This window comes from Mus musculus, chromosome 17 (assembly GCF_000001635.26).
Source record: "Mus musculus strain C57BL/6J chromosome 17, GRCm38.p6 C57BL/6J".
Taxonomy (NCBI): domain Eukaryota; kingdom Metazoa; phylum Chordata; class Mammalia; order Rodentia; family Muridae; genus Mus; species Mus musculus.
The window spans coordinates 79,570,063-79,597,018 of NC_000083.6; the positions used below are offsets into that span (position 1 = coordinate 79,570,063).

The window sequence follows — 26,956 nt, forward strand, 5'->3', positions numbered from 1 at the left end:
GCAAAAAAGGTCTGTCCTGATCCTTCTTGGCCTAGCATGAAGCACCCTTTCCTCTTGGGTAATCAGAGTCTGCAAGGAAGAGGAGAAAGAAAATTACCTTTCCAGATGTTATGACTTGCTTTAGAGGACAACAACCCCAATTCCTGTGACTTGATTTAGGCGAGAGGATTTGGAGACAGTAGAGCAGGAGAGAGTCATAGAGACTGTCCCTCTAAGTCTAAGGCCTCCTAGTGTCCTTCAGTAGTTTATAATCCTCATCATGCCAAAACACCATAACGAGAGGCACTGCTTTCTCAGCCCTAACACTCCTACGTGCCAGGTAGAAAGTGTTCTAGGTATGAATGGTAAAACAAAGAAAAAGAGAGAAAAGCCCACCACTGTGGCTTTTGGAGTCAGTGAGGGTACCCAAGTGGTAGCAAGGAATCTACCAAATAAGCTAATAAGAACTGCCATAGAAAAACAGCAAAGCTTAGATACCAAGAAGGACAGGCTCAGAATAATCTCTGTGGACCAATGAGCAAGGAGCTGATGACATGAGGGGGGCATGTTCTGGCAAGAATTCTCTCAGAAAGAGGGAGAAAGCATCAGGGTGCCCCATCACAGAGGTACATTTGGCTCAACAAACACCAAGAGGCAGTCCTTTCATTGTGAGTTGTCATATCTGAGAGTTTGTTTGTTTGTTTCCTTTAGGGTGCTCCATGATCCTACAACTTAAGGTACATGTAAGTGCTGGCCATGTCTGTGCATATAGACATACAGACATGATAGACAAACAGTCTGGTTTTACAGTGTGCCTCAGAACATGTAAAGAAAAGTAGCCAAAATAAAGTTGTCTGTGGCAAGGCCATTTCTATATTTATGACAATATGATTTATATTGTTTGAAAATATAACTGGATTTCCAGGCTGAACTGCAGGACCCTACTTAATATCTAAAGAGATGGACTGTGGGCATTTGTAACAGAATACACTGACAAACCAGTATATAGCATGAAGTTCTAAATTCCATTTTTGCTCAGACATTCTATTGCTCTAGGATATATTAAAGAGCAAAGGGAAAATACATTACCTGTATTAGGAGTTGAATGAGCCTTTGTGGGTTGACCTGGAGACCCAACACATACTTATAATATTCTCTCTGTAGGGAAAAAAATGAGTTCTGGGTTTGAAATGCTACACTTACAGACCATTTAGAAACCAAAGACTTCCTGTGGTGTCTCTGGTGGGAAAGGGCAGAGAGGGATTAAAGAGCAAAGTCCAGACCCTCTGAAGCTAGAGTATTAGTCGGGAAAGACTGATCATGACAGACAACCGAGACAGAGAGTCTTGGGAGAGCATTGCAACCTGAGCAGCCACTGCTATCCAAACATGTAGCAGGCAAAGCCCAGTTTGTGGAGTGCACTGTGGAACTTCTGTGGAAGTCAGCTGACAAAGATCTGTGAAGAAAGAGCCCCTCAAGTCCCAGGGTACTTTTCTCTTTCTAGGGTATATGCTCTTCTTCCTAGGTGGCCTGAAATGTGTCTGTCTCTAGGATTAATATTGTTGATAGCAGGAATGTAAAGTATGAAAAATCACATTTGAATAACAACATTGGTGACTCAAAATATGATTTGGTATCAAAGCACAAAGCTTGAAAACCAGGCATTGTTCATAGAGAAAACTGGTTGATTTTTTTTTCTTTTTTTTTTTTTTTCTGAGACAGGGTTTTTTCTCTGTGTAGCCCTGGCTGTCCTGGAACTCACTCTGTAGACCAGACTGGCCTTGAACTCAGAAATCCACCTGCCTCTGCCTCCCAAGTGCTGGGATTAAAGGCATGAGCCACCACCACTGCCCACCCTGGCTGAATTCTTTGATCTCCTTCTTTAACATCTGAAAAATTCAGACCTTACCAATAAATGCCTCTCTGGGAAGTAAGAAATGTGAGAGAAAAGATTTTCTCTTTAGCCAAAGGAAGTATCGGAAGAAGATAAAGAGGTGGAAATCCTTAGACAGGAAGCGTCCTTCTTCTCCACTCAACCCAGGCATGCATTGTGTAGGTATGTATGTGCGTATGTGCATGTGCATCTGTGTGTGTGTGTGTGTGTGTGTGTGTGTGTGTGTGTGTGTGTTTGTCTGTGTCTGTGACTTTGTGTGTATGTTCTCTCTCTCTCTCTCTCTCTCTCTCTCTCTCTCTCTCTCTCTCTCTCTCTCTCTGTGTGTGTGTGTGTGTGTGTGTTTCTGTGTATCTGTGACTTTGTGTGTGTGTTTCACTATGTGTGTCTGTGTGTTTTTGTCTGTGTCTGTGTCTTTCTGTGTGTGTGTGTGTGTGTGTTTCTGTGTCTGTGTGTTTGTCTGTGTCTGTGTCTTTGTGTGTATGATTGGGTCTATGGCAGGGGGCAGGGGTCCTGTGTCAATAGCCATTGCTCATGTTAACACCAATGGCCATGTGGATGTCAGGCTATTCTTCATCACCCTCATGTCTCCAGTCCTACCTCTCTTCATAAAACACAAACTGTGAGTTCTGCACTGAGCGGACCTGCCCTGTGATGTCAGGGGGCCCCAAATATGAGTACCGGTGGCAGGATGACCTCGGTGCATGAACCTGCTTAAGGTATGGTCCAGATCTGCAAGAAGATCCTGTGCCGCCTCTTTTGGGTCTTTGTCCATGTCTACATTCATCACTTTGACCGCCTCATTGTGATGGGCGCAGAGGCTCACGTCAACACCTGCTACAAACACTTCTATTACTTTATCACGGAGATGAACCTCATAGACCACAAGGAGCTGGAGCCCTTGAAAGAGATGACAACCAGGATGTGTCACTAACAACCATCAAAATAACCATGCTGTGCTCTCTCCTGCCTTTGGAAGTTTTAGTAAATGCAATGTTGCCTTCTCTGATCCCTTCACAGAACTGGTTCTGACTGCTTGACTAAGAAGTACCCACACTTCCCGTGATATTTGATTTTAATAAAGTATCTGTTGGTGGAGGGAAAAAAATACTGAACTCTGGAAAGCATAGAACTTGCTCATTTCCTAGAATCCAATGTACTATCCAGTTGCTAAACAGAAATATATGCTCTGTGTCTTTTGTTGTTGTTGATGATGTTAGAAAGATAAAATGCACTGAATTTGAGTAGATTTTAATCAGATGTTGAAAATAGAAGTGATTGCAAAGAAACAAAATAGTTTCTCATACATATTTTACAAGTTGGTGAGACACGTCTGTTATTGAGAAAAGTGCTATCAACCAAGGATGTTTGAACTGTAAAGTGAACCCAAAAGGTTCTCTAAAGAAGCAACCTTAGTCCTAGACCCTGTAGTTATTTTCACGTATGTCTGATGCCTTTGGTACTTTAAATGATCACAGTGTTTTCAACAGTATTATCATGAAAGAACAAACACAAAGACTTGGCCTGTGCAATCGCGTGTCTCTACAGAGTTTTGCCATCAAAGATTCATCCATACGAAATGCAGAACAGAATCAATGTCTGTCTGCAGATGATAATTTATATATTCCATTGTAACGAGAGAAGAAATTACTAGACTCCTCAATTTTAAATTGAATTTTATAAATACTTACTACTTGAAATACTTCTTGAAATAGTGAGTATACATGGTTCACATTTGAGCATATGAATTAAGGAACCTGGGCTCCCTGTTCTCTGTTAGTTGAAATGCATGATAAACAAAGTTTGGAGTTCACTGACTTAGAAAATAAAAACACTGCAATATTTTAGTCTGTTGTGCTTTTTAAAGGTTTGAATTTTTTTGAAAGATTTACTTTTAATTTTTTATCTACGTGTGTGTGTGTGTGTGTGTGTGTGTGTGTGTGTGTGTGTGTGAGATCCTCTGTAACTGTGTTAGAGATGGCTATAATCCACACGAACTCTTAAGCTCCAGAAAATCAGGCAAGCTCTTAGCTGCTGATCTATCTCTGTACCCCCAATTTTAAAAAGTTTTATTCCCACCCTCTGTAAATTCTTTCTAATTATGTCCTTCCATATATGTATATACATATATACGAACAGAGAATGTTGATAATTCAAACCATGGAACATGATTCCTCATGGCAAATTAATAAAGTAGTTCCTGGTTGTGATTTAGTTTGCCATACAGTTAACTTTTGAGAAAATGTGTAAATTGATCTCATATGTTTTGCTCACTAACAACAGAATAGTCATCCTGAGTTTTATTCAATTAGGCATGAACCAAAGACCCTCTCAGGGCCCCATGAACTTGAAGTCTTGCACTGTGAATCCTGAAATGAACTAATTGTCACGAGCTGGTTATCAAGGGCCTTTCTACCAATGGCTCCCAGTCAGTGTTCCCAAAGCTCTGCCCTTCCAAGATGCTCTTCATCCCACTTCACGGTCCTGCCTTTACTGAACAATCTTACATTTTCAGCTTTAACGTAAGACCTACTTTTGAAAAAAGTTAGAAACTGCCTTCCCTTACTCCCATTTGCGTTGCCCCTCAGTGCTCCTTTGGTTTAGTGTTATTTGCCAACCCACAAAGGCAGCTCCTTTCTCACAGGAACATGCTTTACCCAGCTCTTTCTATATCCGTGCCACATCACGGTGTTCCCTGACCCACCATGCCTCCACTTGGTTCTTCATATTTCCTGGATTCCCTCCAATAACATCTTTGTTCCTTTCCACCCGCTTAAGGCCAGAAGCTCCCTGGTTCTCTGTACCTGCTGTAGACTCCAAGATTGTGTGCCCAAAGTAGCTGACTAATAAAGTTGTGTTGATGTGAATTACCTAAGAGTTTGGAAGTCAAATACAAGGCTCCATTAGGCCTCTGTACCGTCAGAAATGCACTCCAATAGTAACACTGACATACTAAATAAGCAAATAGCCTCGTCTCCTAAAGACTCCTCCTCTCTGATCTCTTCTTCTCTGCTACTGTCCATTGTTCCTGCTGCTCTGTTCCACTTGGATTGCTACACAATCTAGCAAGTAAAAGATTTAAGTCCAACCCAGCAGAGAACCTTAGAGCCAACCCAGCCCTACACCCCAGCTAAGATACCGGCATGGCCACCCTTGCTGAGCTCCTAACTGTATCTTGCAATCTTCTGCCTCAGAGTACACAACAAGAATACACAGAGAGCCTTGTGAGGATGGGGTTAGACCATAGAGACAGATATTTCCTGAGATCTTAATTAGCCAGCATGGCCATTCAGATTGTATGTCTACATAGGACTGGAATGCTGCCTAAGCAAGGCCTGGGAAAAGAAGGGTAAGACACAGCCCACAGGGATTAGCTTGGAGCTCACAATTTGGAAAGCAAACCAGATTACTGCGAAACAGCTCATGGGTAGTGAGACCTTCCTTCGGGGGACTAAGTTGTACATTATCCAGCAGACCTAGGCTATGTCCATCATTGTATCATAACCGAAGAACAGAAGAATTTGAAACTCAAGCCCATACAAATGAGCTCACGCCATCTTTCCTTCTACATCCCGTTCAGTACTTGTATTCTTGGCTCTGTGCTGGCCTGGTGTTTTAACATGGCTAGATGTTTTGCAGTTTCCAAGGAACTTTATCATGCACAATCAGATTTTGATTCTCAAAATGCCCTGTGCCAAGCAATGATTCGTGTACACATCATACAAAGAAATTGGGAAAACTCAGAGAAATTCTGCAACAAGCCCACACGCCTTTAGAAGATAGATCCTCACACTGTCACACTTTAAGTCCATGTGACCCACTAAATGATGTTGTATTTTAGTGTCCTTTGACTGGAGGCAGTGCTCTGCTTTGTTTGACTTAATTGGGAGCAGCCTTGGGAAGCTTAATTGTTCCTATATGTTCTGAAGCAAGAAGGTGGCCATCTGCTAGGCTGAAGATGGAGCTGAAAAATAAATCTAAGATCCCAGGAGCTTGCTGCTGATTGGTCCATAAAACATGTACCTACTTGCAACTGTTAAAGAAAATGGTGAGAATCCATTTTGCTTTTGTCATAGGAACCTACTGGCTTTTCTGAGTGGAAACCCAACAGACACATCCAGTTCTTTGCTTCTTTGACAACAGGTTAAAAACAAATTCAGACCCTAGCAGCAGAAAATTTTCCTTTGAATATGTGCCTATAACAAGAGAGAACAGTTAGAATCAAACATCTAGTCAACAGAGAAAAGGAAGGTCCTAGGACTGGGAAAGAAAGCAGAAGAGAGGAAGCATCTTGCTCTGCCTCGCACAGAAAGGCATAGACCACGGAATGCTTGCTGAACTCCTTAGAGGATGCTGTGATGGAGGGAAATTCCTTCAGAATCAAACTGACTGGTTGGGGGCAGTGAGTGTGGATTCTTGTCTCTAGTCTTGTTTGTAAACTTTTTCTGTCTGCCAACACTTTCAGACAGATTATTTCTAATAAGGGTCTCATACTTGTTGGGGAAAAAACTAAAAGGGTCCCTGGAGTCTCTGGGTGGGTGATGTGGCCTGAAACCAAGTGTGCAAAATAAAAGGAGCAGGAATCAGGATTTGGGGTTATTTGCTGATGGAGCAGGATTAGGGATGAAGGGTGGAAGAAAGAAGATATGAGGTGGCAGAATGTTGGGTGCAATGGTGCAAGATCTCTCAAGACTCTATGATGTCATTACTTCTAGAGATGGTTGAAAAGTCGTAGAACCTCACAAGGTGCTTAGGTTTATCCAGCTCAAGGGAGACAAAACGGCATCTATGAGTGCAAGGATGGGTGGGATGCTGTCTCATCAGGGAGATCCCGTATCCCTGAAAGGCAAGCATGTCTCTTTGACATCTACATCCCACAGTTAATGACTTAAGGCAGTTTTGGGGAGGAGATTGTATCAGGCATCTTTTCTGTCCTTCCCTGTTCTGCTCCAAAGAACAGATTTGGACACTGTGGTCTTTGGAGGTTCCCCAGGTGGTCTGTGGTTTGGTGGCCAAATGCAATGGGTAAGTTTTGTTCAAAGAGTATTTTCTACTTGAAATTCAAATTTTCTCTCCACAAAAGAAAACAGAAATGGAGACTTGAAAGTTACAACCACAAAGATAGCCACATACTAGGCAAACACTTCAAATGGTGACTGGAGTGGAGGGGAGGGCAGTGCAAGCAGAAACTTAGAGGTGGGTGGTCCAAGGGATTCCTTTAATGTGGTTGACAGTCTGAAGCCTCTACTTGGAATGAAGTTGAGCCAGACACCGGACAATCAAAGGGCAATCAGAGATCCGACCGCTCTAAGAGTCTCCAAAACAGGTATTTGTAACTAATATTCCAACTAAGAAAAACATCTCAACACTAAACAAGCAATTTCATTACTCCCCATAACTGAGGAATGTCCTGGCTATATCATCCTTATATCCAATTTTATTTCTAGGAGTATAAATACTTGGCTTTGAAGTTTTATGCCAAGTCATAATTTAGGGAGTGATTTGGGGAAAGACTTTCCAGAAAATCTGGTCTCAGAAAAGGTCTTTTTGAAAGATCTTCATTAATCTTCATCAGAGTACATGTTTCCTAACTTTAATATATATATATATATATGTATATATATATATATATATATATATATATATATATATATATATATATAGTCAAGCCATTGGTTCAGAACAAGACAAGAGTATAAAGCATTCATTCAGATTTCAAATATGTGGTGTTAACAGTTTAATGTTTTTGCATTTGTATTCTTTATTCTTTGGCAATGACATGCCTGTATAATATAGATTCATTTCATCTTCCCAAGTCATTAAAAAAAAAGAGATAAAAAGAAAGAAAAAAAGAAAATGAGTTTAACAAGCAGGGCATGAAGGGGAAGAAGACCATCAACAAAACTACGTAAAAACACAATTCCCGACCCCTCAGAACTGAGGTGTATGAGACCAAGCAGCAACAACCGAAGAACCTGAGGGAGAAGATACAGCCCAGAAACATCTTACAAGCCACCGACTCCGTACACTACAAACAAAACACGTGCCTGAAAGGAGAGGATCGTACTCTTCATGAAGACCCAGTTAAGTGCATTGAAAAATAGCTAATAAGACTCCAATCTGGTGGGGGAAGATGGCTTCCCTATGTGGCTGTCCACTTAGACACACAGATGACAGTAGACTGAAAAACAAGGCCCCGGAATGTGGCCACATTCTAATCTCTAGAACCCATGACTGCACTGCCTAAGGGATTCAGCAAATGCAGTTAGTTAAGACTTCTGAGATGAATTATTCAGGTAGGCCTCACACGATCATTAAGAGACCTTGTAGCAGAGGTCAGAAAACTCAGACTCAGACAGGAGAGAGGACAGCAGAAAGCAGAGGGCTGAAGTGATACGGTTAGATGGTGGAGGAGCTTGAGCCAAGAGCTCAGACAGCACCTGGAAACCGATCAAGCAAGGAAATTGGTTCTCCCGAGATGCTTCTAGAGGGAGGCTATTTTTGCCAATGCCTGGATTTTAGCCCAGCACACCCACTTCAATCTTCTGACCTTATGCACTGCGAAGGTAATAAAGCTGCATTTTAAGCCATTAAGTTTGTGTGATTTGTTACAGCCGTCACAGGAAACCATTACCATAGAAACCACCTTCTCCACAGCCCCTTTCCTCTGTGTTTCTGACTAGATGGTACCAGAAGAGGAACACAGACAGGATTCAAGATAGTGGAACCAGGGTTATTGTTCTCTGAAGCTCTATGAGAAGATGAGGTCCCATCGGGGATGGCCCTACCCTCCGCACTGTGTCTAGCTTTTCTTCTACTAGTCCCAGTGATGGACAGCAACCCATGGGAAGTGCTTGCCTGTGGACCGGAGAGGCAAAACTTCCTGTGGATTCCACACATACCCCACCCGCTAGACTCACTTCGGCTGTGGTCAATGGGATTCTGAGGTACCAAAGTTTTTTCTATCCTGTCTTCTTGAGATGAATAGTCAGACTTTCTTGAAGTGGTTGTATCAAGTTTGCAATGAGTATGTTTCCGTTATTGCATAATCTCAACAACACCTGGTATACACTGATTCTTAATTGTGCCCAGTCTGTAAGCTAGGTGCTGGTATCTCCTTATGACTTTAACTTGCATTTCCCTGGTGAGTAATGAGGTTGGCGTCTTTTAATAGTTAGTGATTGTCTAGTTTTCCTTGTTTGTGAGATAACATCATTACTCACTTCCCCTTTTCCTCATTGATTCATTGTTCTTTATATATTCTGTATGTCTGTCCTTCACCAATTAAACATATTTCAAATATTCCAGTGAATGGGTTGCCTTCCCAGAATCTTTAAAGAGAATGAATGGTTCTGTGGCCTGGGGATGTAGTTAGATGCAATCAGTGGTAAAGGGCTTGCCTAGCATACACAAAGCCCTGTGTTCAGTCTCTAGTGCTGGCAGGGAGGTTCCCCAAAGTTTAATATTGTCAAATTTATCATTCTCTTTTTTAAAAGATTAGTGCTTATCACCTCTCTCTCTCTCTCTCTCTCTCTCTCTCTCTCTATCTCTATCTCTCTCTCTCTCCCACACACTCCCACCACCTCAGCCAAAAGCAACTCTCTTGATCTCTTGCTCCAGCTCCTTACTCTCTCTTGCCCCATTCCCCTCCCTGCTCTCTCCACATGCTCATGATCAGCCTCTACTCCTCTTTTCTTCTCTCTCTCTCTCTCTCTCTCTCTCTCTCTCTCTCTCTCTCTCCCTCTCTCTCTCTCTCCTATCTCTGTTTCTACTAATCTCTGAATCCCCCTCCCAATGTCCTGAACAAAGTCTATTCTATACTTTATAAAAAAAAAAATTGTTTATGGCAGCATTTTTCCTACCAGGAAAGTAGGAACAGGGGTGGAGGCAAAAGTTGGAAATTTCCCAAATGTCTATCCACAGAAGAAATAAAATATGCAGGCTTATTAGAAGAAGACAACATACCACAAACAGGTTCCATGCGTGGATGAGTCTTGCAAAGATACTCTAAGTTAAAAAAATATATATTTATCAAAATTCAGTTACTCCGAGTTAAGTAATGTGTTTTAAAATATAATAGTAGAGGTGTTCATCTTGCAAGGAGAAAGAGGGGGCTATTCTCATAAAATGTTAGGATTGGAGTTACCTTCAGAGGAGACAGGAAATGGGGTGGGGTCTCTCAATACTGCTGCTACTCTGTCATTTGACCCAAGAGGTGTTTGCTCAGCTAGTTTTTTTTTTAATTCTTTGAAATTACCATGTGCTTTCAATAACCACTAATACCTGACCTATTTTTCCAATAAAACATGTTAAGAGGTATTTATTAGTCATCTCAGTATAAAAAGGTTTTGCATTCTCTAGGGAAAGCTGTTCTCATATCATATGTTAAAAGCTCAGACTCCAGACCCCACACACCCTGGAGAATTTGAAATGTTCAGGGCAGAGCTGGAGGATCCTCTACCTTTCTCTACAGCATCTCTCTAGAGTGCTCAGCCTTCAGCAGGAATCAGTGTGGTAAAATTCATGGCGCCCACTGCCCTCTTGTGGCCAGTTTTACTACCCACAGGGAGAAGAACAAGGGAACACACATCTGTCCTGGAGCAAGTGGTCTGGCTGGTTTGGGCTGTCTCCTAGGACTTGCTTAGCTAGGCTAGATACCAAAATGTGCCACCTAGAACCCACTAAATTGTTTTTTGTCAGAGTTCCAAGCTTGTTAGCCTGGCTTCTCTTCTGGAAGCATGCTTGCTTCCTTCTGACGATGATCACATCACAGATAGTAGACCCCATCTGCTCCAACGCTCCTACTGCTTGGCTCTCCCTGCCCAGGCAGATCCCACAGTTTAGATTCTGCCTCCCCTTCTGGATCCACCGCATACTGTCTCTCCACTAGCTGCTCTCTTTTTCTACCTAAACCAATATCGATGGCCTGATCAGCCACCTGGGCTGAGGCCCTCCTCTTCTGATCCTGTCCTTTGGAACCCGTGTAGGGAGGACTGCTAATCAGATGAAACTCAAATGCTGCAGAGAGACGATGCCCTCAGATAGAGCCAGCTCTGAATCCAGGACGATGTTGGACATGCTCACTCCTTACTGTCCGCCCTTCCCTCCCATACGCACCCCATTTTATAATTTCATTTTCATTCTTTCTCCCGACCCCCTGTCAGTTTTCAGTCCTAATGAGAAGCCCAGGATAGGCAGATTCACTGAGAAAGCTCACATAGTGGATATCACGTTAAGGAAATATTCAAACCAGATCTCACGGGCAGAGTCCGCATATGTAAGGTCTCCACACATTCACCTGCCTCTGTCCACAGCCCAGAGGCCACTTGAATTCTGAACTTAAACCCCTACTGTTATACCTGGGTATTGACTTCAGGTCAACTAGTCCCTGTAGTTCCTCCCCAAGAGGCCCTTAAAAGACAGTGTAGTATAATGATTCAAATTAGTTTTGTAATGAGAATTGAATTGGAATCTATGCTTGCTGATGAAAGACTAGATGGCCGTAGGCTCCCAATCGAACTGTTTATGAATCTCAGTCTCCTCATCTGGGAAACTGGAAGACTATTTTACTCCGAGATTGCGTTAAGGTAGAGATGAAACTCATGTTTATTGTATTTCACATACATAAGAGTAACCGAGTGAATATTGTTACCGCTCATTATGAAGTCTGGACCTTGTAGACCTCAGATGACTATATCTCATGGATAAAGTCCTTTGTAGATCTATACTTGTTCCCAATACTTTTCTGAGTAGTCAGCTCCCTGGGAACTCTCTTGGGAGGGCTCAGATTTGACACTGTGCTCCAATGTGATACCACTGAATACATTCTCCTTCAAGGCTGGCACAGTTCTGCCCTTGAGGCTAGGAACTGGCCTGGAGCCTACAAAGCTCAGTGCTTCTCCTAAGTCCTTATTGATCTTCAGCCGCCTATCAACCAGTGAGCAACACTCACCCTTCCTCTGCTGGATCCTGTCCTTCCTCAACCCCATCTTACTTTCCCCTGCCAAGATCATGACTGTCAACCCATCCATTCAGGGTTGCTCAGTCTGGACCAGAGAACACTACGTCTTCAGTGCTGAGAATTGAACCTGGAGTCTCACAAACATTAGGCAAGGGCTCGAACACGGAACTCTATTCCCAGCCCTACTTTTCTAACCAGGAGTCAGAGTGAGTGTCATCTGCTTTAAGCACGGTGATTTAATACCTCCAAGAAACTGGGCAGGCTGGAGGACTGTGGAGGATGCTACCCTACAGCTCATCACTTGGCCGTCAGTATTATTTCCCAGCTAAAGACAGTTAAGAATGTATTTAAAAACAAAACAAACAAACAAACTCCGTCTCCTACCATGAAAACAAAATAGAGACACCCCAAGACCTATGCTTCTATACTCCCTACTCAGAGACTCCAGAGAGCAAACCTTACCACCTCACCCTTGGGTACCATTACTTTTCCATATTATTTAACTTCCTCAAATCCAGCTGCCCCAAAAGCTCAAAGACTCCATCTTTCATCTTGTTGCATCCCTAAATACTTGCTCTTCTTTTGTCAGGATGTCGCATGAACTCAAGTTCTAGACAGCCCTTTCAGTCACTCATCTCTGAGAACCCCATGTATGTATGGTAGACATGCCAACAACTTCTGGTTCTGAACAACTTCTGTTCTCTTGTTATTCAACCTTTTGTTGCTCTGAAGAGCCCTACATAGATGGAGAAAGAGTTCCCTTTTCCTACAAGAATGGTCAGGTTCAGAGAAACAAGCCAACAGGCATGTGCTGTAGAGCTCTGTCAACAACTCCTCTGTGCTCTGTCAGAGTCAGCAGCCTCGGCCCCTGCCCTCAACTCTGCTTTCCTGACTTAGTGATCCCTCTGCCTCACTCCTCAGTCTCTGTGGTGAGGAACTCCTGACTCATGTTGGACTGTCTAGAGTCAACAGTTATAGAGCTGCTGAAATAGCCCATTCCTCGGGATGACAACATTGAGTCAAATTCATATCCCGAACGTTTGCTAGACTAATTGGTAAGGGTTTCTTAAATCCTCTCTCTGCGCTCCAGGACAAAGAGCTGGGAGCATTGCTGAGGACGTTGTGCTTTATGTTCAATGACAAAATAAAAACTCTTATCTATTTTTGGACAGTGATAATCAGACAGCCTGAGTTCTAGGCTAAGATCTGCTTCTCCTGGCCATATGACCTTGGTAAAAATTATGTTCTGAAAGTTTCCTACCTACCAACCAAGAGGGCTGGGTTGGATGACCTGCTTTGATAGGTTAATACCCTGCTCACCAGCATGCAAGAGGGTTGGACTTAGTCATTTGGTGTCACTGTCCCTTTGAGAAGGCCTCCAGTCATTCAGATAATACCATCCTCCTTATCCATCAGTAAGCCTTACTTGTTTAATACACAAACTCCATAAATGACTTGCTTAAGGACACAAAACGAGTCATTTTCAGAGGCCTAAACAGCGACTTATGCCTCCCTGCCATTTTCCTTCCATTAAGACAGGAGGACAGAAACGATTCCTGCCATATTCCCCCTCCACTAACATTGTTTATTGTTAAAACAGTGAGCAGGTCTTATGCCTGGGCGGTTCTTGTGCCTTGTGTCCTTACCTGAGCAAACAAAATAAAAGTTTCATGCGAGCAGTATAACAGACCTCAAACTTAACCAATCAGGAACTGCCATCTAAGCTCTGCTAGGGACTTCCTGCCTGACCATACCCAGATAAATCAAATGCCTGACTGCAGACAGTCAAGTGATCTCTCTTCTTTGTCTCCCAGTTCAGGGACTCTCTGAATCACTTCCCAACTCCCAACGCCTTTGATGTCCAAATACTCTCTGTGAAGTCTACTTAGTCTGAAGCTTTGAACAGAAGGCTTTTTTCCTCTATGTTAAGCTTCCCGTTAACTGAAATATTACATTTCAAAGGGAAGTATACTTAAATGCATGGACCATCATCATTCAACACTTGCTTTTAGCCTGCATGAGAGAACATTTACAAACTGAGAAACTATCGGCTCCTCCCTCCCCCCACTTTTAAAAAAAGGGGGGCTTTATTATCAAGACATGGCTAACAGACCATTTGGAGACTGGAGAGATAAATAGTATGTATCAGAGTTTTATTTAAGAATCAGTGTTTTCCATCCAAGACTTACTGGCTACCCCCCCCCCAAATTAATGTAGGCTCAGCCCTGAGTCACATTCTCAAGGCTACCTCCAGAAAAAACACTGAGAGCAAATGTCTTTTCTCAAGGCAACATTATCTTATCTTTGACTTTGTTTCCTTATTCAAGGAGAGATCAAATAGCCTGTGTACTGTTAGAAGCAACATAGTAATCATAACTTCCATATATCTTTGTGAAAAGAAATTTGAGATTTTCTAAGAGCTCTGCCCAGGAAGTTTTTTCTTATTGTGCTTAATTACATCACCGTAATTTTCATTCACAGGGCCAGTTTGTCTGGGAAAGTCCTGAATACCCTATCCAGGTAGAAGAAGACCCAAAGGTTCCCCTAAGCCCCTGTGGATGGAGTAGAGGAACATGGGCTGTAGACGGGTAGAAAGGGCTAGAAACCAGAATATGCATGTGGTTGGGACAGAAAAGGAATGTCTAGACCTTGAAACTGAAAGTCACAGAGCTGACCACAAACATGAGCAGTTGAAGCCAGAACGTAAGCCTACAGACAGGAACAGAAGTAAGGACTGGTGGGCAGAAAACCCCGAGTCATTAGAAGCAGATGAGCACACAGCACGATGCTTAACCCTCCTGAAGGGCTCTCAACTCACTCTCAGGGCAGGACAGAAAGTGAAAGGGCGAAAAGAGTAATCCAGACTCAACTGTTAACACAACTGTCTTAGGGTTTTTCTGCTGTGAACAGACACCATAACGGAGACAGCTCTTATGAGGACATTTAATTGGGGCTTGCTTACAGCTTCAGAGGTTCAATCCATTATCACCAAGGTGGGAATATGGCATGCATGGTGCAGGAGGAATTGAGAGTTCTATATCTTCATCTGAAAGCTGCTAACAGAATACTGGCTTCTAGGCAGCTAGGATGAGGGTCTTAAAGCCCACACCTACAGTGACACATCTACTCCAACAGGGTCATACCTTCTAATAGTGTCACTCCCCGGGCAGAGCATATACAGAGCATCACACCAATAGAGAGAGGCTGCAAAACTGCAAACCCTGAGCTATTTCTAATGGTTATTTAATATCCTCTATTGTTTACTATGACATTTGCTTAAAAATTAATAAAGATGCACAGTGACAGCTGTATATATTAATAGCTGGATACTGATATTATTCTAAAGGCTCATCTTGTGCTACAGGAAGTATTTTGTTTTGTTGAAGGATGTTTTGGTATGTCTCTAAGGCTAAAATAAAAACATAGTAATCTAGCTTTGATAAAAATCAAAGCACAGTATCCGTAGTGATATAGAGGGCAGATTGGTCATCCCATATATGCCTCTTTAGCATAAGGCTCGTTAGAGCTGATGGTAAGAAGACACCCCTGCCTATTCTCCTTCTGGCTAAGGGTAGGGCACTGATTTACAACCAAAAGATGTTCTACTTCCCTCCCACTGGTCCTGACAGCAGTTAACCACTGAAGACAGCCTCAGTCCCTCCTTCTGGGCAGGTACCAGAGGAACCCACAGAAGTGAGCTTTACTAAATTGCCTTCATCTGCCTTCCCATAATTGCCTGCTTCTAGAGATAGAAGTCATTTTGTTATAGGTGGGTAAGGGTCTGTGGCTAGTGTTTCCAAGTTCTTGGCCTCTTAATCAAAGAAGTTAAATAAAGGCTAAAAGGTTCGTAAAGGTAGCAAGGAAACTCCATTCAAAGGGAAGCAACAGTACAGAGCAAGAAGGAAGGAATACAGTCAAGATTGACAGATGGCCCCACGTGAGCAAAGGTGCACAATGGGCCATGATAACCATCTGGGAACTCATCTCCTGATCTAGTCACCCACTGTATTAACTTCTTGTGTCATTCTTGTATAAAATACCTGATAAGAACAAAAATAAGAAAGAAACTCTATTTGGCTCACAGTTCGAGGCTACAGTCCATCACAGTGGGTGGTCAAGGTGGCAGGAGCTTGAGGCAGCTGTCCCCAGGGCATTGTCAGTAAGCAAGTAGACACATAAGCTTGTACTGTTTGCTTTCACCCTTCTATTCAGTTTGGGACCTCGGGCCATGGACTTGCACCTCCATTTAAGTGTGGGTACTCCTAATTCAGGTAACCTAGTCTAGACAGTCCTTCACAGATATGCCCAAAGGCTTGTTTCCATGGTGACTCTAAGTTCCATCAACTTGACAAAATTAACCATCATATTCGTTAAAGACTCAACGTCCCAACATCATCACACTGGGTTAGAACTTTAACATATGGGGGCTGGTGAGATGGTTCTGTGAATTAAAGTCACTTAGCACCAAGCCTGACAAACTGATCCAATTCCCAGGACCCATGTGTTGGAAGGACCAAACTATCCCCACAAATTATCCTCTCACCTATACATACACATCATAGCATTCATATGTGTACACACACACACACATACACACACATACACACAAATAAGCTTTTAAAAAACTAAAGAACTTCAACATATATATGAGGCATAAACACATAATCAACTTTCAATGCTCTGACTTGGGAGATTTTAAAAATTAAAGTTCCTTATTCAAAAAAAAAAAAAAAAGCATGCTATGCCCCAGTGCCTTTCCCTACAGCATTATCAAGAATGCTTTGTCCAATGGCCTTAGCATCCTAACCCTCAAGCGCTGATCTCTGGAAGAGCTGTCTCAACAGCTTACTCTTTTCTCCATCACTCTTTCCACTAATCCACTTCTCTAACCTTGCTAAAAGGCTCTTCGAGCCACAAAGTTTTAACACAAACCACAAACTGTATGAGAATTTCTACTTCAAAGAGTATAAAATAAAAATATCTTGCATACACCTTCCTATCTAGATAGTCAACATATAAAAATAAGCGTTAGACTGAAACTAAAAGTCAGGTTGATATTACTGGCCATAATATCGCTTTAAAAACCCCTCAGTGCAAGAGGTCTCTTGATGCAGTTGCTATTAATGTGTTAAAATATTGCATGAAATGTAGGGGGAGGAGCTGATGCTAAAATCTGTTTCTCTAATTGGTTCTTGATTTGGTCGATAAAGAAGGAGAAAGTCAATTGCTGGGCGAAAGGAAAAAGATGGGACTTCCAGGTCCCAGGAGGAGGAAGAGCAGATGCAGGAAGAGAGGATGTCTTCAGAGCAGGCTTTGGAATGAGAAGAATGCCATAATCACGTAAGGCCCCCGGGCAACCAGAATTGGTAGCCTCCATTACCTGAGAACGGCTCGTATAGGTTAGCTGATAAGTCTGGGTCTAGAGGTTTCTGTGCCCAGAAATTGTGTTACCTGGAAAGTTTGGTTTTTTTTGTTTTTTGTTTTGTTTTGTTTTGTTTTGTTTTGTTTTGTTTTGTTTTGTAACATTTTTTTATTAGGTATTTTCCTCGTTTACATTTCCAATGCTATCCCAAAAGTCCCCCATCCCACCCCCACAATGAAGTGGTCTAGTGTTTTTCTTCCAAGGAGCTAAGGTGTGTAGGAGAAAGAGAGAAGACAGATCAGCTGGTGGCGGCTTGAAGAAGCTAGCTATGAGGAATAAAGAAAAGCCAAAAAAAAAAAAAAAATGACTGGTGGAGTTCAGACAGCAGCTCCCAGTTCCCAGGTTGAGGGATGGTTGCGTTCAATCTGGAGCTAAACCAGGAGTGTGGATGGAGCTCCTGGGAAGGTAGTAATGTGTTTTTTGGCTTTTTTGGTTTTTTTGTTTTGTTTTGTTTTGTTTTGTTTTGAGTCCTAACTTTGGACTTTTCTTTTCTTTCTTTCCTTCTTTTTTTTATTAGACATTTTCTTTATTTACATTTCAAATGCTATCCTGAAAGTTCCCTATACCCTCCCCACCAACCCTGCTCTGCTACCCACCCACTCCCACCTCTTGGTCCTAGCATTCCCCTGTACTGGAGCATATAAAGTTTGCAAGACCAAGGGGCCTCTCAAATGATGGCCGACTAGGCCATCTTCTGCTACATATGCAGCTAGAGACACGAGCTGTGGGAGTACTGGTTAGTTCATATTGTTCCACCTATAGGGTTGCAGACCCCTTCAGCTCCTTGGGTACTTTCTCTAGCTCCTCCATTGGGGGCCCTGTGTTCCATCCATTAGCTGACTGTGAGCATCCACTTCTCTGTTTGCCAGTCACTGGCGTAGCTTCACACAAGACAGCTGTATCAGGGTCCTTTCAGCAAAAACTTGCTGGAGTATGCAATAGCATCTGCATTTAGTGGCTGTTTATGGGATGGATCCCCAGGTGGGGTAGTCTCTGGATGGTCCATCCTTTCATCTTAGCTCCAAACTTTGTCTCTGTAACTCCTTCCATGCGTGTTTTGTTCCCTGTTCTAAGGAGGAATGAAGTATCCACACATTGGTCTTCCTTCTTCTTGATTTTCTTGTGTTTTGCAGATTGTATCTTGGGTATTCTAAGTTTCTGGGCTAATATCCACTTATCAGTGAGTGCATATCAAGTGATTTATTTTGTGATTGGGTTACCTCACTCAGGATGATATCCTCCGGATACATCCATTTGCCCAAGAATTTCATAAATTCATTGTTTTTAATAGCTGAGTAGGTAGGTGTGTTTTTTAAAATTACACTCAACAATGAAAGTTGAAAGCCATTATTGTAAAATGATAACACATTCTTTGTATACTTTCAACTCATTATTATTTATATCAGAGATCCACATCTGTATGGATCTTGTTCATCCCACTTGAGGTTGCCAACTCCCATTTGGTCAGTGTGCAGATGTTGTTGGCTAATTAACCCAAACCATCCCCAACTGCCTCACTCATTTTGCTGAGAGACCAAATCTTTTGGATTCAGACTCCATCTTAGAGAACCAGACCTGAGACTGAACTCGAGTTAACTAACAAACTGACACCCAGCACCAGTTTCCAGGTTAGTCCTCAGCAAATCTGCACCTCCATGTTACAAGCCTGCCCCTGACACTTCACTTCTTCACAACCGCCCACCGGGAGAAAAGCAGATGTTAAGTTTATGGTTTGGTTTCCAGCACCAGACATAATAGCACCCAATCAGATGTATACCAGGCTAGATACCCCATTCTTGCCTCTATAAATGCTTGCCTGAAACTGGGCTTGGTGCCCCCTCCCGTTCTGCATCAGAGCCAGTGGTATGGCCTAAGTTCAGCTTGAATAGAGACACTAATGCAATCACACTGGAATCAGCTCCTGGGGGATCTTTCGGGATTAATGCTTCCTGGACCAACGTTGCTACCCTTGAGGTCAGAAAGGCAGATGCCTGGTTCCCGAGCTTCTCTTGTGCTGCAAATGGCTAGACATCCTACTTCTGACCAAAATGTTGGAGGCATAAATGTTATGTTATCTTCTGAGGCATTTTCTCTTTTTTGACAACCGGCCCCACATTCCTTCTCCCTGTTGTTTGAGTAAAACAAGCAATAGACAAAAGGCCAACAAAGAAATATTATAGAAGGAAGCAATCTGTCCTGTAGCATCTCTTACCGACCCTGGAGCTTGCACATGTGGCTAGACCAGCTGGCCAACAAGCCCCAGGGATGTATCTGCCTCTTCTCCCATCTCAGTGCTTGGATTATAGGCATGTGTCCCCATGCTCAGCTTTCTAAATTTTAACTTAACCTTTAACACAGGTGCTAAGGATAAAACTCAGGTCTCATGTTTGCACAGCAACAACTTTACCTACAGAACCACATCCCCAACCCATCTTGCCTCTTTTTCAATTAATTTGTTTTAATTCATTGAAAATATTCCTTGTTGATATGTCATGGTGTTAATTTTCTCCTCCAGATAAAAAATGTTCAGAGTTCATCCATTTTGAGAGCATACGGTCAAACAAAGTTAACAGACAGAAAAAGTAACCTCTTCCCTCTCAACCTTGGCCATTCTTAAGAAACCCATTCCTTCCAGCATTGTTAGATAGCTAACTTGATACTAATGGGCTTAGGGGACCTGGAAACTAGATTCCTTCCATCATAGTCAACAGCCTATAGAAAGGAGAACTGGAATGACAAGATTTTAATTACTCAGAAGACTGTGGCTGAGTCATATTTCTGCCTCTGGAGGGACATGTGGATCCCAGACTACCCGGAAGGCTGTTAATGGATAACCTTCTAAACAGGATCTATGGAACCCTAAACTGCATAAGATTATTATTATAGAGCAGGAGGCTTTCTGATGAGGAACAATGAAAAACCATTTTATGACATGCATCACTGAGATAGTCTTGGAAAAGTCATTTCCATCAGACCTATTTAAATCACTCAAAATGGACAAAGATCCTAAGGTGAGGTTATTGTCTCTCTATATAATAGAATACTGTATATAGCCTATGGGAGATATAGACTAAGGCAATGGTCTCTCTTTTCACCTCTTAAGAATGTATGCTCCTTTGCTCTGCAGTAGACTGTGCATTGTTTCTCTCCTGCTCTGTACATTTTTTGTGTGTGTGTCATATGGATTCTTTTACAGAGGTCACAAAGGAAGAAAGAGAAAGGAGTCTGGAGGAGGACCCTGGTGACATCTTTGGTGTTTCTATTTAGCTCTACTGGGTTTCTTTCATCTTCGCCATGAGAGGGTATAGACGACTCCTTGCCGTGTCAGGAACATAGTCTCCTCTGTTCCTCTATAATCGGGAGCTCCCTTGAGACATGCACAGTACCAGGCTGTGGGATCACCTCCACTCGCCTAGGTTTTGAGACTACATGTCCTGGGTCACTTTTTCTTGCTCAAATTATACTCTGCTTCCTGCTCCCTCTGTACTAACTGAAATACAGTTTTCAGGAAGAGATGACTGTGCTTATGAAGCCTTTTTCAAATATACCTTGTCGTGGTGGTCTTATCCAATTTGATTACTAGTGTAAAACTTAATCGGAAGGCTGCATGTTGTTATTTACCATAACCGTTTTGCCTGTACTTTCTCCTTTCAGGTACACAGTATGTACATTCCTATGTGTCTCTGGCTTAGAATTTGATTCACTGTTGTCATATAGTGAGATAAGTTCATTTTCTACATAGGACTGAGGAGGTGATGCCAGACCCTAATAGGGGCTTCCTTTGTTTTGAGTCACTTGTTTTGCATGGTGTACCAGAAGGAGAATTTGGATCCCCTTATGACAGTTATCCTGCAGTACATTTCCAGTAAGATCTGTGTGCAGCTCCTTCTCCTAGATAGTTCGTTCTGAGAGTTAGTTCAACCTCTCCATATCCTTGTAGGAGGTAATGTTCCTGCGCCATGGGTCACAGAGAAAAGTGGAAAGAACACATGGAGAACTTGGCTCCCACCAGCAAAAGTAATGCATGCTGTTCTTGATATCTAGCCTGGAGAGTAAACTGGGTTCACTCAATGGTGGTTTCATAAGGCTCAAGAAATGACAGATTTTCTATAGGCTCCTTATATTCTTCCTCTTCTATATGAATAACTCCCTCTTCAATTCTTCCTGATTTACCTCTTGGTATATTCTTTATATTGAGGTCAGATTTTATCCCTAACTTTAAAAATAAACCATGTGACCTCAGGACAGGAGAGAATAATTGGTCTGGAAAAGGAACTGTCAGTTACAACCAGGTTTATTGTGGGAATGACTGGGCAAATGGTTAATAACACCCTATGTCCCAACTTCCTTTGCCTTAAGAGAAGGCCCAGAAATTAGATCAAGCAACAATAGTTCTCAAAACTGATATAGAACTCCTCATTTAAGAGACTGTGCCTTCTCTGATCCCCCTCCTGATAAGTCAGAAGTGGCATCTTCAGCCATTGCCACCTATGAATTAGGCCCAGCATCTCCATATTCCTTTCTAACACTTGGACATGTCTCCTTCAAGAAGTTGATAGGAACTTGAAGCTATTGAGCCCAACAGCCATTATTCAAGAATATAAGCAAATCAAGTAGAACTCACATAGCTTCTCTGATAATTATGAGAAATATGAAGAGTTTTAGGTTTTTTTTTCACATCCCTCACAGAATTTTGAAGGATGCCACTGCTAGTATGGGGCAGACACTACCTCTGTGAAAAAGGGTGTGACTCAGGTCTAGACTATTTGTATATATAGTGCATACACACACACACACACACACACACACTATAAACCCTAAGTATTCCCAATAGGACCTGAAATAATACCAGCAAATTCCATGATAGGGAATTACAACACCCAATTCAGGATGAGAGTGGGCTATTGAAGTCTCCCACTATTATTGTGTGAGGTGCAATATGTGCTTTGAGCTTTAGTAAAGTTTCTTTTATGAATGTGGGTGTCCTTTCATTTGGAGTATAGATATTCAGAATTGAGAGATCTTCTTAGTAGATTTTTCCTTTGATGAGTAGGAAGTGTCCTTCCTTATCTTTTTTGATAACTTTTGGTTTAAAGTCGATTTTATTTGATATTAGAATAGCCACTCCAGCTTTTTTCTTGAGACCATTTGCTTGGAAAATTGTTTTCCAGCCCTTTACTCTGAGGTAATGTCTGTCTTTGACACTGAGGTGTGTTTCATGTATGCAACAAAATGTTGGGTCCTCATCTAGAAACTGCCATATCTGGGGATCCATCCCATAATCAGCTTCCAAACGCTGACACCATGGCATACACTAGCAAGATTTTGCTGAAAGGACCCAGATACAGCTGTCTCTTGTGAGGCTATGACGGGGCCTAGCAAACACAGAAGTGGATGCTCACAGTCAGCTATTGGATGGATCGCAGGGCCCCCAATGGAGAAGCTAGAGAAAGTAACCAAGGAGCTAAAGGGATCCGCAACCCTATAGGTGGAACAATATGAACTAACCAGTACCCCCCAGAGCTTGTGTCTCTAGCTGCATATGTACCAGAAGATGGACTAGTCAGCCATCAGTGGAAAGAGAGGCCCATTGGTCGTGCAAACTTTATATGCTTCAGTACAGGGGAACGCCAGGGCCAAGGAGTGGGAGTGGGAGGGTGGGGGTGTGGGTGGAGGAGCGTGTGGGGGACTTTTGGGATAGCATTGGAAATGTAAATGAAATAAATACATAATTAAAAAAAAAGTTGGGTCCTGTTTACATATCCAGTCTGTTAGTGTATGTCTTTTTATTGGAGAATTGAGTCCATTGATGTTAAGAGATATTAAGGAATAGTGATTGTTCCTTCCTGTTATTTTTGATGTTATTAGGTTTGTGTAGCTATCCTCTTTTGGGTTTGTTGAAAGAAGATTACTTTCTTGCTTTTTCTAGGGTGTAGTTTTCCTCCTTGTGTTGGCATTTTCCATCTATTATCTTTTGTAGGGCTGGATTTTGTGTGAATTTGTTTTGTCATGGAATATCTTGGTTTCTCCATCTATGGTGATTGAGGAGGTTTTGCTGGGTATAGTAGCCTGGGCTGGCATTTATGTTCTCTTAGGATCTGTATAACAACCTCCCAGGATCGTCTAGCTTTCATAGTCTCTGGTGAGAAGTCTGGTGTAATTCTGATAGGTCTGCCTTTATATGTTATATGTTACTTTACCTTTTTCCCTTACTGCTTTTAATATTCTTTGTTTTATGCATTTGGTGTTTTAATTATTATGTGACAGGAGCACTTTCTTTTCTGGTCCAATCTATTTGGAGTTCTGTAGTCTTCTTGTATGTTCATGGGCATCTCTTTCTTTAGGTTAGGGAAGTTTTCTTCTATAATTTTCTGAAGATATTTACTGGCCCTTTAAGTTGGGAATCTTCACTCTCTTCTATACCTATTATCCTTAGGTTTGGTCTTCTCATTGTGTCCTGGATTTCCTGGATGTTATGGGTTAGGAGCTTTTTGCATTTTTCATTTTCTTTGACTATTATGACAATGGTATCTTCTGCATCTAAGATTCTCAATTCTATCTTTTGTATTCTCTTGGGGTGATGCTTTCATCTATGACTCCTGATCTCTTGCCTAGGTTTTCTATCTCCAGGGTTGTCTCCCTTTGTGATTTCTTTGTTTATATTTCCATTTTTAGATCCTGGATGGTTTTGTTCAATTCCTTCACCTGTTTGGTTGTGTTTTCCTGCAATTCTTTAAGGGATTTTTGTGTTTCCTCTTTACAGGCTTCTAACTGTTTACCTGTGTTCTCCTGTATTTCTTTAAGGGAATTGTTTATGTCCTTCTTAAAGCCCTTTATCATCATCATGAGATGTGATTTTTAAATCATAATCTTGCTCTTCTGCTGTGTTGAGGTATCCAGAGCTCACTGTGGTGGGAGAACTCATTTCTGATAATGCCAAGTAGCCTTCGTTTCTGTTGCTTATGTTCTTGCCCTTGCCTCTCGCCATCTGGTTATCTGTGGTGTTAGCTGGTCTTGTTGTCTCTGACTGTGGCTTGTCCCTCCTGCAAGCCTGTGTGTCACTACTCTTGGGAGACCAGTTCTCTCCAGGAAAAATTTGGGTATGGAAGCTGTGGCACAGGGTCAGTTCTGGGGTGCAGATGGAAACTTGAAATATCCTGTCCCCTGCTGTTCATTGTTTCCTGTGTCCTGATGGCTCTGGGTGGTCCCTCTTGGGCCAGGAATTTGAGCATAAGTTGTGGTCTTACCTGTGCTCACAGGTGTGTGGGCACTCCTGGGGAACCAGCTCTCTCCCAATGGTATTTGAGTATGGAACTGCTGTGGCACAGGATCAGCTCCCAGAGCATTCAGAAACCAGAAAGATCCTGTCCCAGGCTGCTCCTTTGTTCCTGTGTCCTGAGGGCTCCCAGGGAGATCCCTCAGAACAGAAGTGGTGGTCTTACCTGTGCTCACAGGCATGCCCACATTCCTGGGAGACCATCTCTCTCCTGGCAGAGTTTAGGTATGGATTGCTATGGCACAGCATCAGCTCCTGGTGCAGACAGAAACCAGAAGCAGGGCAAACAATTCTTTGGCCAATCAAATTCAAGTTCTGCAGACCCTTCTAACACCCATCACTATAAAACAGGTTAGTATTGACTTTACATTCCCAGATACAGCTTTATGACTAAGCCTCTGTTTGTAATGACAAAATTTTCCTTTTCTGGGAACAAAAACAACAGAGTCCTCTTGACTCCAGCCTCCAACTTCAGAGGTACCACACCAAACAGGCTTTCTAAATTGTATGTTACTAAACATCAAGGTACAGTCCTGGAAGTCCTCACCCTGGCTTTGGGTCAAGCCCATTATTAACCTGCTTTTGATAATTATCAAAACAGCCTGACCTGGGGGCCCAAGAATGGCTCAATTGCACAAGGACAATAGCAGTTATAGAAGAACCTCATGAATTAATTCTGGGTTCTCCTTGTTCGTTCTTCATACTAAATAACCCCTGTTAGAGTCCAAAGGATCCATTGATTTAGAGATGTTCTTCTTATATTTTACCAAGCTGTGTTACTTAACAGTGCTGAGCTATCTTTATATTGATGGTATAACATCAACACTGATACTTGATTGCCTACTTCCAACAGAGAACACTCAGGGGAAGATCATTCACAATTACCCCCATATGATTAATTTTGTTCATTATAGTAAAGAAGACTTACAAGATAAGGATGTTTTTTTTTTGATAAATCAAATGTATTTGGCTCACTGGTGGCCATTCCTATGTGAAAGCTGGGGGACATGAGATGTTTCTCTTAAGAGCATGCTAGATACCTATTCTCTGCCTCCCCAAACCTCAAAACAGCTGGTTGAGTTCATAGTCTTAACTCATGCTTTGAAACTTTGCCAGGGGAAATTGTATACGATATATACCAACCCTAAGTATGTCATCCCAGTACTGTCCACACTGCCACAATCTGGCAAGAGAGACATCGCCTTAATGTTGACATCATTTCCATCAGAGGTAGGCCTCTGGCTCTAGCCTCATTGAAAGCAATACATTTACCAGCTGCAACAGCAAGAGTTCATTGTAGGTGCCAAGAAACAGAGACACATAAGGAAATAAGGGAATAGATACAACAGCAAAGTAAATCTCCTGGTTCAGTCATGTGTTACATTAATTCCCATCTCATCTCGCTTGTCCAATGTATACACCAAAAGAAATTACCTGGGCCTTAACCTAAGGGTGGAAATAAGAACCAGATGGGTGACTTCAATCAGAAAACCCTTCTCCTTTCCCAATCTACTGAAAACCAGTAAGAGATTACATGATTTCTGCTGTCTAAGCCAATGCCAATTGTACGAAATGTGTAAACAGGTGTTCTGTAGCAAAGAACTTTATACAACCGATCAGATTTCAAAACCAGTGCTCTCTGTGCAGTTAATAATCCCTAAGAATCTAAAATGTTCCTCTGTTGCTGGCTCCAGTCCACCATACGCTGGTGAAGATTAGCAAAGTTTATATATAAGTGCTGCTTTGTCAGATTTAAATCCAGGTCTTTACTGATACTCACATGTAAGAGGCATTCTCTATAGCGTCTGAAATCCCTGTTTCCTGACTTAATTTGGGGGGTCTCAACTCTTAACCATGGGGTGGGGGTTAGCAGCTAGTTAGATAGGACAGGACAGAGAGACCTGAAAGCTGAACTCCCTACCTCCTAGTCAGAAGCCTGTAGAGCAAAGGACTGGAACAACAGGTTTATAGAAACTGAGTGGCATTGCTAGCTCTAGATGGTATGTTATTTTGTGCTTCCCAGAGGGCTACTACTGGATCACTATAAACTTGAGTTCCATGGTGCCCTAAACCGCATAGGATTATTGTAGACCAGGAGGATTTCTGGCAAAAAAACAAAAGACATACCGTCTTACGGGTAGGTCTCACCAAGGAGCCTGTAAGCATCAGTCCAAATAGATTCACTGATCACCTGGACAGGACAGAGAGGTTTTTTTAAAGTTGTTTGTTACAGAGAACCTAAACATAGTCCACAATATACACAGAGGAATAGCAACAGGTAACCACAACATACCAGTGAGAGAGTACAATATGGTAGCTTCTTGCTTCCGTCTCACTGGACTGGGGAGCACGGAGAGGAAAAGAAAAAGGATAACACTGAAGTGGCTGCTTAAGGGTTCTTTGGAAAGTCAGTTCTATGGTTATTGT

At 42.2% G+C, this 26,956-nt stretch overlaps 1 protein-coding gene and 1 pseudogene across 1 annotated transcript in view; both read left to right on the forward strand.

The window, feature by feature from the left end:
* On the forward strand, window positions 2,596-2,973 carry Gm7283 (predicted gene 7283; annotated as a pseudogene).
* The window catches only part of Rmdn2 (regulator of microtubule dynamics 2), a 106,381-nt gene continuing 87,958 nt past the window's right edge, over window positions 8,534-26,956 (forward strand). Inside the window, exon 1 of the mRNA XM_006524498.3 lies at window positions 8,534-8,817. The gene's annotated coding sequence lies outside the window, so the exon portion shown is untranslated. The remainder of the gene's footprint in view (window positions 8,818-26,956) is intronic.